Source organism: Neophocaena asiaeorientalis, unplaced genomic scaffold (assembly GCF_003031525.2).
Source record: "Neophocaena asiaeorientalis asiaeorientalis breed wild unplaced genomic scaffold, Neophocaena_asiaeorientalis_V1.1 scaffold21, whole genome shotgun sequence".
In the NCBI taxonomy this organism is placed as follows: Eukaryota; Metazoa; Chordata; class Mammalia; order Artiodactyla; family Phocoenidae; genus Neophocaena; species Neophocaena asiaeorientalis.
Genome location: NW_020174053.1, coordinates 2,764,266 through 2,776,743, shown reverse-complemented (window position 1 = coordinate 2,776,743; position 12,478 = coordinate 2,764,266).

Below are 12,478 nucleotides of genomic sequence, written 5' to 3'. Positions count from 1 at the left end.
GTGGGTGGGTGTATGTTGGGGAGAGGTATTTTCAGAATCCTATATAAACATCTTTGGCTCTGGGTTGAAACTGCTGTCTGCAAATCCACTGAAATTTACTCCACAGTATCCATTTGATTTTGCCCCAAATCCTTGTCTCACCCTTGTCTTGTCTTGTCTGTTCTGAGTCCCAAGAGCTTCATAAATTCCTCTGAAGTGAGCCTCCGATCTTGGTTCATAGTGAGGCATACTTATTTATCTGGCTTTGAATTCCACCTCTTTCACTGGCCACTTTTAGTCAAGTGACTAAGACTTTCTACACCTCACTTTCCTTGCTTGTAAAGCGGGTTTAATAATGGCGCCTGTTTTTGTGGGCCTGTCATACAGTAAACTTTGATTAATGTTAGCTTTTGCTGTGCTGAGTCAGCCTTCCTACCTCTTCTCTTTTTCTTTGAGGTCTAGAGTCATGAAACTCAGGTTTCAGACTCAGCTCTTCCACTTACTGGCTTTGTGACCTTGGGTAAGTCTCTTAACCTTTCTGATCTTTTGTCTTCTCATGAGTATGAAAGGCACAGATACACTACCTAGGAAGGCTGCTGTGGGGATGAGACGATCAGCTGTGAAAGCTCTTTCTCCACATGGTGGCCATGCAAATGGCATGCAGGTGATGGCAAAAGATCCAAGGAAGTGTCCATTGTCCTCACAACAGCCTCTGTCAGCATTGCAGACTGGCTGTGCCATAACAGCTCACATCTGCCATGCATATCAGTGTACTAAACTCTTACAGTTTTCCCATCAGCTTCTCTGAGTCTATTTCTATGAATCTACTTCCATTTTTTTCTTACAATTTTGATTTGCTTAACAGTTCCCCAACAAGCATGTGAACACACACACACACCAGTGTCTGGGGGCCTCCATCAATATGCAAAGATTGGGGGAAGGAGGTTTGAGAGGTCTTTCCGAGAATCTGGGATTTTGGTTGGACTTATTCTTTCTTAGTGGTTATGTTTGGGTAGGGGTGGCACCAACATCATCAAATTTTATACAAAAATGGAATTTTGGGTCTTTGGAATCAGTAATTTGACTCCTTTATAATAGAGTGGAGGAATCCAGGGCTTATAGGAGGGAAAGGCTGCTCTAATTTCATATGATTGGGTTTTCATAGGTCTGGGTACCTTTCTTAGTTTGGGTTCTTCAGAAGCAGTTCTTGGGAAAAGGATTCTTTTGCAAATGATTTATAAAGGAAAGGACTTCAGAAGGAACTGGAAGAAGAGAGAAAAGCTACCAAGGGTACAATTTCGGGCAGAGTTCATAGACACTGTTGTCAGCCTGATCCTGTAGGGAATCTCTAGGATGTAAATGATGCCTCAATGTTTGTTGGGATCAGAGACAAGAGAGCTGGGTATATACCCACTAGTCAATGGCTAAGGGTAAGCATGGGATAAGGGACAGTGGGGGGAACTAATCTGCTGGGCACTGCCTCTTGGCTGTCTGTACCTTTGGGCACGCAGCCACCAGGTGGGTCTCCTGAAGAGTCAGGGATGGAGCCTTAAAGCAAAAGTTACAGGAGCTGGGGAGCGGTATACGGAAACAGTAAGAAGTCTCCCTGGGCGTTTGGGTAAAGCACTGACAGCATCTCCCTTAGTATTTTATTCCCTTTCTGGGTGTTTTTCTTCCTTTCCCCCCACAGTTCCTGTGCCATAAGCAAGTACTCTAAAAATAATTTCCTCTGGTTCATTACTGGTAGATGTGTAAATTGATGTAACTACTTTGGGAAACAGTTTGGCATTGTCTCCTAAATTTGAATAGCCTATACCTGAGCAGCTCCCACCTGGTTATAAACTCTTTTTCATGTATGAGAAATCATGAACAAGAGCGTTCAGAGCACAATAGCCTGGAATGAGAAGGCAACTACACACTCATCCACAGTACCATAGATACAAATTGTATTATGATGAGGAAATATTGTAGAGCAATAAAAATAAACTGCAGCTCCACACAAACGCATGTGTGAATCTCAAATAAATGCTGAGTGTAAGAAACTACAACACAAAAGCATATATGATTTTATTTACAGAAAGGTAAAACAATAGGCGAAACGAAACTACAGTATTTAAAGTTGCCAGGAGGCGGGTCATTGTCTATTGCTTGACCTGGGGAGTGGTTACAACGAAGCTTGCTTTGTGATAAATCATCAAGATGCATGTGTTGGCTTTGTATACTTTTCTGATTGTGTGGTGTAATCCATAACAAAAAAAGCTAACATATCTAGGAACCACTTTTTTAAAAAACAGTTTTAATTCCCTTCCCCCTTCCGCTTTTTTCCCCACTTTTTTATTGTAGCAAAACTAAATAACATAAAATTTTACTTTTAACAATTTTTAAGTGTACAGTTCATTGGCATTAAATACGTTCATAATGTTGTACAATCATTATCATTATCCATTTCCAGAACATTTTCCTCATTCCAAACAGAAACTCTGTGCCCATTAAGCCATAACTCCCATTTTCCCCTCCTTTCAGCCCTGGTAACGTCTATTCTACTTTCTGACTCTATGAGTTTGCCTATTCTCACTACCTCACATAAGTGGAATCATATGATATTTGTCTTTTTTGCCTGGATTATTTCACTGAACATAATATCTTCAAGTTCATCCATGTCATAGCATGTATCAGAATTTTATTGCTTTTTACGGCTGAATAATACTCCGCGGTATGTACAGACCGCATTTTGTTCATCCGCGTTGACCCGTTTCCGCATTTTGGTTATTGTGAATAATGCAACTATGAACATGGGTGAACGAATATCTGTTTGGATTCTTACTTTCAATTCTTCTGTGGAACGGCTGGATCCCCTTCTGCTTTTAAGCTAAAAGAATGAGCCTCTCTTTTTCACAAGAATCTTTGCATGAATTCCAGCCAATGGGAAGGCTGAATATTGGAGGGCTGCGTGAGGCAAGGAAGCGACAGATGGTCCCAGCTTCGGTCACTCACAACTGAGGGAGAGCCGATGGAAGCCAGGATTCTTGGGTTTTGTGCCAGTTCCACTCACTGTGACCTAGATGCCCCTCCCACTCCCTGAGTTCAGTGACCCCAGTGAGCACAGTGACTCTCTTGTTGGTGCGGAAGAGAATAAACAAGGACAAGTGGGAGATGTCAGACCTGAAAGAGGCATCTTGGTGTAGATAAGATACAAGGTGGGGAATGAGATGAAAAACAAATATACTGTGGTCCTCCCTTGCTTGATGGGGTACGGACAGGAGGAGGTCAGGAGAGAAGGGAAAGGGGCAGGAAGAGGAGGAAGGGGGGAAGGTGCAGAAGGGCGGCAGATGGAGGAAGTAAAGAAGGTGTAACCAGAAGGAGTAGAAGAGGATGAAGAGAAGAGAAGGAAGGCAGGGGCTGGCCTTGGTGCGCAGCATCTTCCAGCGTCGCCACTGGATTGCAGAGGAAAATGACCACCTGTCACTCTCAGTGACTGGTACCCACTTTACGGGGCCTGAAAGCATGGACGCAGCAGCCGTGACAGAAACAGGCGCGTTTGAATCAGTGAAAGAGAACAGGCCCTCAGCCTGGCCCTCCTGGAGCACTTTCCCACCTAATATATTATTGACAAGGCTGACTTTTATCAAGACGTTCTGGCCTGCTGTGTAATAAATATGTATCATCCCTTCTTTATCACCCATTACCTCATTAAAATAATTGTCTTAATTTCATTGTTAAAGTGATTAATAGGGCAAGTGTTAAGGGAAATTAATACTCAAAAGGAAGAATAACTGTAGCCGAAAAATAACTCCTCTGAATCCGTCTGGTGGTAAAGTTAGGGATTTGGTAGTTAATGAGCCTTAGAGAGTTAAATATGGAACAGTCCAGGAGATCGGCCAACTGGGAGAGATGGAGGGCAGAGCAGGACAGGTGGAGCGGCTGGGGGAGAAGCGGGGGGTGGGAGGGGAGAGAGAGTGGTTCTCCTGTGCCCACTTACTGCGAGCTCCTGGAGGGGACCCCAGAGTGCTGCCTGCCACTTGCATGGTCCTGGGGCCTCGATGCTCAGCCCAGGGCGGCGTCCATGTGAACTGCTGGCCAGGAGAGGTGGAGGGGCTCTTGCCGAGTGGAGATCAGCGTCTCATCCTTTCCTGCTGTGTCCAGCCACGCTCCTTCTACCCTGGGTCCCCGAGGTCCTTGTGGCTCGGGCTCTGTTGACCAGGCAGCTGGATCCACAGGGCAGAGCTGGAGCAGGTGCCTCGGGGGCTGTTCTGATGCTGCTTTTCCGTCCCCAGAGGTGACCTGGGAGTGGGGAATCATGGCTCCCTTTGACAATTTCTTTACTCCTTCATTCACCATTTAATAAACATCTCATGTTTATTAAGCTCCTGTGATGTAGCAGGTTCTACTTTAAAAGCTGAGCATCCAGGCACAGAAAAACAAATACTGCATCATCTCTCTTATATTTGGAATCTAAAAAAGTTGAACTCACAGTAACAGTGTAGAATGGTGGTTGCCAGGGGCTGGGGGATGAGGGAAATAGGAAGATGTTGGTCAAAAGGTGCAAAGTTTCCGTTATACAGGGTGAGTAAGTTCTGATGGTCTATTGTACAGCACGGTGACTATAGTTAATAATACTCTATGGCATACTTGAAATTTGCTAAGAGAGTAGATCTTAAATGTTCTCACCACATACACAAAAAATTACATCTGTGTGAGGTTATGGATATGCTAATTATCTTGATTGCAGTAATCATTTCACAATGTATATGTATATCAAAACATCATTTTGTACACCACAAATGTATACAATTTTTATTTGTCAATTATACCTCAATAAAGTTGGAAATTTTTTAAATTAAAAAAAAAAGCTGGGCATATACAAATAGAAAGACTTGGCTTTTTTATTCAAGGAGTTTCCAGTCTGGTGGAGACAAAGACACATGCAAACAGATAAGTACCACACAGGCATTGTCTGTTAAGGCTGACTGTCTTGGAGAATTATATATATATATATATATATAGATATACCTCCAGTGTTCAGCTGTTAAAATATATTTTTTAAAGCCTGAAAGTTCTCATAGGCTCTCAACTAATGAAAATGTCTCCAAAGACCCCTCTGTGTGCTTTGGCTGATGGGTGCACTGCAAATTCTCTCAGCTGATGGTCAGCCACGCATGTTGTGGGCTTGGTTTGGGTGTTCTTCCAGCCCTTTATTTTGTGTGCCTGAAAACAATTGTGATGCTGAATGGCTAACCAAGGATGTACAGTAAGGATGGTGGTTCTGCTGCAGAGAAACAAGAACATCACCACAGGACGTTCAAATGTGAGTCCAACTGCCATTCAAGGTACCTGCCAGGAACTGGGTGAGGAAAGAGAGAACAAAGGGGAGCAGGCAATTAGGGAGTGTAGATGACCTTTGCCATTATTAAAGACATCATAAGCATCACTGCAGCCTAGGGGAGCAGCTAACGATCCTATGAAAAAAGCTGGAAGGAGCTCTGGTCCAAGGCAGAGGACATGAATTGAATGGAAGTGCGCTGCATCCCTGGGAGCCCTCTGCACAGAGAGGACGTCGGGGGGCCCTTGTGGTGCTGCTTCAGGTGGCGCCATGAACGGAAGCTGAGCTCTGGAAGGCTGGGAGTTCAGAGTTTGATGCCCTGTTCAGCCTCACTTCTGACATCCTTAGACCTTTGTATAACTACTCTGACCACGTAGGTTACTAACATACAAAGTCAGTTAGCAACATCAGTAATACAGAGTATTCCATTAAGGTTTGTTTCTATTTATATATTCCCTTTGATATATGGGGATGGTGGTAATCAAATATATGAAAATTGAAGTGAAAAAAATCTCCTACTTACTATTCATATTGAAATTCTATCAATCAGTTTAGGAATAGATATACATTTATTATTGAGAGATTAAAATGGTGCCACAAGTCATGATCTTTTTGAAAGCTGTTAATTTTTTTGTGCAAAAACATTATTCAGAACCTTCAAAGAGTTAAATAAAAAGGAAATTGAAAATGTACTAGCTAGAGAACTTTATGTCCTTTGTGAACACAGAAATATTTGTAAAAAATTTAAATAATAATACAAGCTGAATGGAGAGATTAGATTCTATCATAATTCTTATCTATTATAGGATTGTCTGGTGTATTAGCATTCATAGCACTAAACAAAATAACCTTTAAAATTTGTATTTAGTGTTTCATTTGTAAATTCCATTTAGACCGTGAATCCCTCCTATTTGTAGTCTTCACATTTTAGAGTTTGAATTAAGAAAAGTATGTCAAAAAAAAGAATAGGGAGATGCAAGAGGGAAGAGATATGGGAACATATGTATATGTATAACTGATTCACTTTGTTATAAAGCAGAAACTAACAAAAAAAAATAATATGTCAAAATCAGGATTCTGGAAGAGAAAAACCTCTAAAATCATGTGCAACAATATCTATAATAAACCATCTTATGTCAAGATATAATAAAAATATGCATATGAAAGGAAAAAACCATATTGGAAATAACCAAAGCACACTCTAAATATCCCGGTCTCCTGCTCATCTCAGTTGAAAATGAGTATCCATCAGAATCCAGAGACTGCAGCAGGACTGTTCTTTTTTTTTAGATGTTGGGGGTAGGAGTTTATTAATTAATTAATTTTTTGGCTGTGTTGGGTCTTCGTTTCTGAGCGAGGGCTTTCTCTAGTTGTGACGAGCGGGGGTCACTCTTCATCGCTGTGCGCGGGCCTCTCACTATCGCGGCCTCTCTTGTTGCGGAGCACAGTTTCCAGTCGCGCAGGCTCAGTAGTTGTGGCTCACGGGCCTAGTTGCTCCGCGGCATGTGGGATCCTCCCAGACCAGGGCTCGAACCCGTGTCCCCTGCATTAGCAGGCAGATTCTCAGCCACTGCGCCACCAGGGAAGCCCAGCAGGATTGTTCTTGAGCTACAATGTCAAACTTCTGAAATTTAACTGCTAAAATTTTTATGTATACAGTTGTAATAATAATTACATGGTGTAATATTTCAGATTTATTCCTGAATTCTGAAAGTTTGTTTTATGATGGTGATATTGGGCTTTGGCCCATTATAGATTTTAACATTTGGTGTTTGGCCAAAATATGAATGCCATTGGTGTACACCTATCCAGCATGATGGATGCTCTAACATACGTGATGATGACAGGGAGGAAGTCCTGCCCGAGTATCTGGGAGAATCAGAGAAGGCTGCACATAGAAGCCAAAATGGAGATTGGGAGGATAAATTCAAAGCTTTCCTGGAGAACGAGAAGGAGAATGAGATGGGGTCAGGCATTCTAAGAAGAGGGATACAGTTCAAAACTGCCTCAGATGCTTTTTGAATGGCAGGTACCACTTTGGTATTTTCAAGACACGTTACTTCCTTTCATCCTAAACCAACAGGATGAAGTAGGTATTCTTTTCTCCTTTTTGCAGGGGAGCAGATGGAGGCTCAGACAGGGGACATGACTGCTCTCTGCAGCCTTGACAGCGGCTCCAGAACAATCGCCCACCTCATGGGAGCCAGCCTGAAAATGCAACATCCTTGTAGGCCCAACTGCCTCACTGCCTCAGGTGGGGGGAGGGCCTCCCTGGGGCTGGGGAAGTGGCTGAGGAGCTGGGACTTTACTTGACTGAGGCCTAATTCCTTTGAGGCCCAGTGCCTTTGGCCTTATTCCTAACCAGTGACCTTATTTCTAACCTGTCACCTTATTTCTAATGTCACACGAGAGCCATCCTCTCCAAGATGCCATTTTCTTATTCCAGACAGGGCAGAGGTGTCTCAGGCACCAAACAGAGAGCGGCTTCCTTTGTGGCCCAGCTGGTCACCCTGCAAAGCTCTCTTCTAATGGCCTGATTCTCAGTTCAGACGATTTTCTTTTTCTTGGGTTTTTCTTTCTTCCCTTTCGTCTCTTCTGGGGAAGGCCCACTGCCTGGCACAGCTTTTATATTTGGAAATGAGCCTCCTGGGCTGGTGAGTAAATTGCATTTTACCCCTCCCTGTCACTTCTGGTTGGGGAAGCACCGGGAGATGAAAGCTGAGACTTCAAAAGTGCTTCTTTTGACACAGCAGCATTTCGCTTTACCTAGCCCAGCGGACCCTGTGGAGCCCGGCACCGCGGCAGCCATGGCAGGAGCCAAACCTCCGCTATCCCCGGGGATCTTCTCAGACTCCTGGGGTGGGCCCCTGGTAGCAGAAAGCGCAGGGTTTCATTCTTGGCGAAGAATCATGGGTGACAAGTGCCTCCATTCTCCTTAGAGGGAGAAGCCGGTCTCCTGCCTGGAGTAACTGAGCAATTGGATTTGTATTGTAATATCAAACCATATACAGCCGAAAGCCGTTCATGTGGGGAATCATAGGATTCTGACACTGCATTTCCCTGAATGGCGGGTCCCATTTCCCCCCCTCCCCGCTTGCACTAGCCCAGCACTTAGCTCTGTACCGCCGGCTGAGCCATCTCTCATGTTAAGACTCATGAGCCGCTCTCTTCATTCTCAGATGGGCAGGGACGGAGGACGCAGATGGGGAAGTCCGTCAGCCATGGTCAAGCTCAGAGCCCAGGCTCTGAAAAGCAGACACATCTCCAGCGCCCCTGTCTGGAGGGGCTGAGTGGGCTGGGAGAACTCCGAGGAGAGAGCTGGCTTCCAAACTGGGCAACATTCTGCAAAGCTGCCGAATCTGGCAGAGGCACGACCAGCATCTTTACCTTCAGGCTGGCTTTCAGCCCACGCAGGAACAGCCCATGCATGATGAGATCCTAGATGGCTTAACTTTTGAGTGCTTCCAGAACGTAGCAGAGGGTTGGGTGCAGAGGTGAGACATATTGTACCTGGAAGGCAAAATGTGCAGAGGTTCCCAGTCTGACTTTGGAGTCAGTGGATTCAGGGGTCAAATTCTGCTCCATCACTTACCAGCTGAAGATGGGCAGTATAGAGGCTGTACCTCAGTCTCCACGTTTATAAAATAGGGAGAAGAATGGCAGCTACTCATCGTTGTTGCCAAGGTTGAATGGAATCACTTGTGTGAAGTGCCCAGTCCAATACCTAGCACAGAATTGATGATCGGTAACTGGTTATTTTTAAAGCTTGCTGGTTGCACACACTTGACAGGGGGTGTAAGTTAATGGAAAGGGCACAGATCTTGGAGGGACTGAGCTTAAGTTCCACTTCAGCCCCTCTTGGTAGTCATATGACCCTGAGCAAGTGACTTTCTACAAGAATAACCACCAACACCAGCAGCTACCATTAATGAAGTGTCCATGATGTGCTAGGCGCTTGGCCTAAGGTACCATCTCATTATCCCTTACAAGGGGTTAAGTCACTTGTTCAAGGTTCCACTGCTCAAAGAAGCAGAGATGAGATTAAAGTCAGGTTCATGGACTTAGTCCATGCTTTCAAGCACTGCCTCTCCTCACCATGCAGTTTCCCCTAACTGCTCGGAGCCTCAGTTTCCTCATATGTAAAATGGGATGACAATGCCCCCCTTCTTAGGTTTAGGATGAGAAGTAAAGAAGATAACACAGGTAAGACTCCCCCCAGGTAAGAATCTTTCCACTACTAATAAATTCAGAAGGCAGCAGTTAACATGAACAACTCCAGTATGCAGTCAGAGACTCTTGAGGGTGAGAAGAGATTTTACAGGATCATCTAACTCCAGCTTCCTTCAACCCTGATGTCAGAAGTGAGACAGCTGCTGGGCTTGGCACCAACTGGCTGATTTCTGGGAGAGGCCAGGGCGGAGTGTTCCAGAAGATGATGAAGATGTCCAACCACGACTCGAGGATTATATTAGGGAAATTTATGGAGCTGAACATTAGGCCAAGTCCTAAGTTTTCCAACTTTTGTATTCCGCCCCCCTGCAGAGCTCCTCCTGGTTGGAGAGGACCCAGGCTGCATTTGCATTGATGTTTTCTGCCACTTAGGGCCATGTGCCCCTGTCTGTCCTCTCCCTTCTCTGACTCCATCAAAAGCCAATGACTGTGGAGATGATGTCTCCTGGGGCACCGCTTCAGCTGTGTTCTACCGAGGAACCTACCCTGGTCTGGGGCCATGACTTCAGTATTGCTGATGGGAAGAGAGGCCCTTGGAGAAGAAACCCAAGGGGTGCTATGGTTCTTTATTGATGGGACAGGCGGCTGAGGACACGAGAGTCAGGGAGGGTCCTCCCCTCAGTGCTGGTCCTGACCTCCCCTTTGATTTCCCTGGGGAGGATTGGACACTTGTCCAGCCCTGGTCCCCTGAGGTTTAGAAGGGCAGGAGAAGCTGTTTGACATGAAACCCAATGGCTGCTGTACATCATCACACATGATAAATTCACAGAGGTGGAAAGGAAAAGCCCCTGATTACTAATGGCTATGCCGCTGCAAGAAGTAAAGTTTCCAGAACTGCAGCAAGCAGCCTTGTGCTGGAGTTTCATGTCATTTCCTTTCAATTCCACTTACAGTTATTTTTATATCATGTTTTATTGAAATCCATTTTTTACTTTAATGCCTTAGGCTCAGTCATGGATCTTTTCTCCCCCCCCACCCCCATCTTTTGCCTCCTGAGCACGTGAAGGTTCACATTATGCGAACACCACAGAAAAGAGTTTTGAAGCATCAAAACTTTTGTTTTTTTGTAAATGCATCACTTTAAAAAAAATAATTTATTTTATTTTTAGCTGTGTTGTGTCTTCCTTGCTGCATGCAGGCTTTTCTCTGGTTGTGGCGAGCTGGGGCTACTCTTCATTGCAGTGCACGGGCTTCTCATTGCGGTGGCTTGTCTTGTTGCAGAGCACGGGCTCTAGGTGCACGGGCTTCAGTAGTTGTGGCCCGCGGGCTCTAGAGTGCAGACTCGGTAGTTGTGGCGCACGGGTTTAGTTGCTCCGCAGTATGTGGGATCTTCCCGGAACAGGACTTGAACCCGAGTTCCCTACATTGACAGGCGGATTCTTAACCACTGTGCCATCAGGGAAACCCCCCTGTTGTATTTTTAGTAATTATTTTCTTTTTGCAAAAGCCTGGTATTTTGTAAAGTCCTCTAATCACGCAGAGACAGTTTCTTCTTTTTATCTGTTTCTCAGTGCCTTGCCTTATTGTGTGCTAAATATATTTCACCATTTTATTTACAAAAACAAAAACCCAACTGTGGGTATTTGGACACATTTTCCTATGCCTCGTGTTGATATTAACTATGTCCTGAGTGTATTGTCTCAATGAAGTTTGCATGAGAAGGTTGTAGGTAGAACCTGACTATGAATCCACAAGGGCTGTATCATTTTATACTATTTGGTCTGCGAAAACTTAGGTAACACGATTACTCTCTCTGTGTCTCACTTTCCTCATCCATAAACTGGAGATCATTACAGTACCTAACTCAGAAAGATGTTGTAAAAATTAAATGAGGTAATATATGTAGAATAGTTAGAACAATGTTTGGCGTATAGTAAATAACATGTAATGGTAAGTTTTTATTATTATTAGTTCTAAATAATAGAAATAAACTCAAGACAGCTTAACTTTTTAAAGGATAATTTATTATTATAAGGAAGTGACACAAATGTCTTGTAGAACCCGGGCACAGGGATGGATCTGGTCTTGGTTGGGTGCTGGTGCCAGATGGGAGAGAGGTGACCTTGGTTACTCTGTGAGTTTCACCCTTCTCTGCCTCTTGGCCCTCTAGCAGGAAACACAGCCACCTGTAGCTCCTGGGTTACCTGCCCAGCCATATGGAGAGAGTGACCTCTCCTTATAAATTCCTGGGGAAAGCCTCTGATTGGCCCAGTTTGGGTCAGGCACTCAACATTTATCCTAACAACTCTCTCCAGTTGGGCATGGCAGGACCGTGTTGTACAAAATGGCTGCAGAAGCTTTGTGGTGAAGTGTGTGTGCAGACATGGGGGGTGGTCACCGAGAGGAATAATGATGCGCCAGTCAGCCACTTCACACTGTGCCCTCCCCAGGAGCAGAGGGCTCTCTGTACTCGTCTTGTATTAGCTCACGTGTGGCATAGTGCGCCTCACACGTAACCGGTACTGATTGCAGCTTAACCAAAGTCTAGATGCAGACTCAGAATACAAAGACTGTAGCTCTTTGGGTTTGCTCATTAAAGTTTGGAATGAACTATAGTCAGAGAGATGTCCAGAGCTCCTTTGGGCTTGAAACAACGAAACGACTTTTGTTCTTGGTCCTCCTTGCCTGCCCCCTCCCCACCCCCCCAAGCCCTCTCCCACCATGTGCCAAGATACTAGCCAGCGGGAACAGCTTCAATGAGGAAAAATTGTATTCAGAACTTTGGAAATGTGCAGTTTCCAACACTCTCTTTGTGCTGAGAGCCAGCAGAGGCTTGTACCGCCCCCTCAGCTGGGCTTGACCTCCCTTCTCCCACGATGAATGGTGTATCAGGCCACAGGCACTGGAAGTTTTCCTTCGGGCACTGACCCGTGAGCATTGGCCTGGCGGTCTGAGCAGTGTGGCAACAGAGAAGGCAATGGAAGGATGCCTGAGCTTATATCACTCACG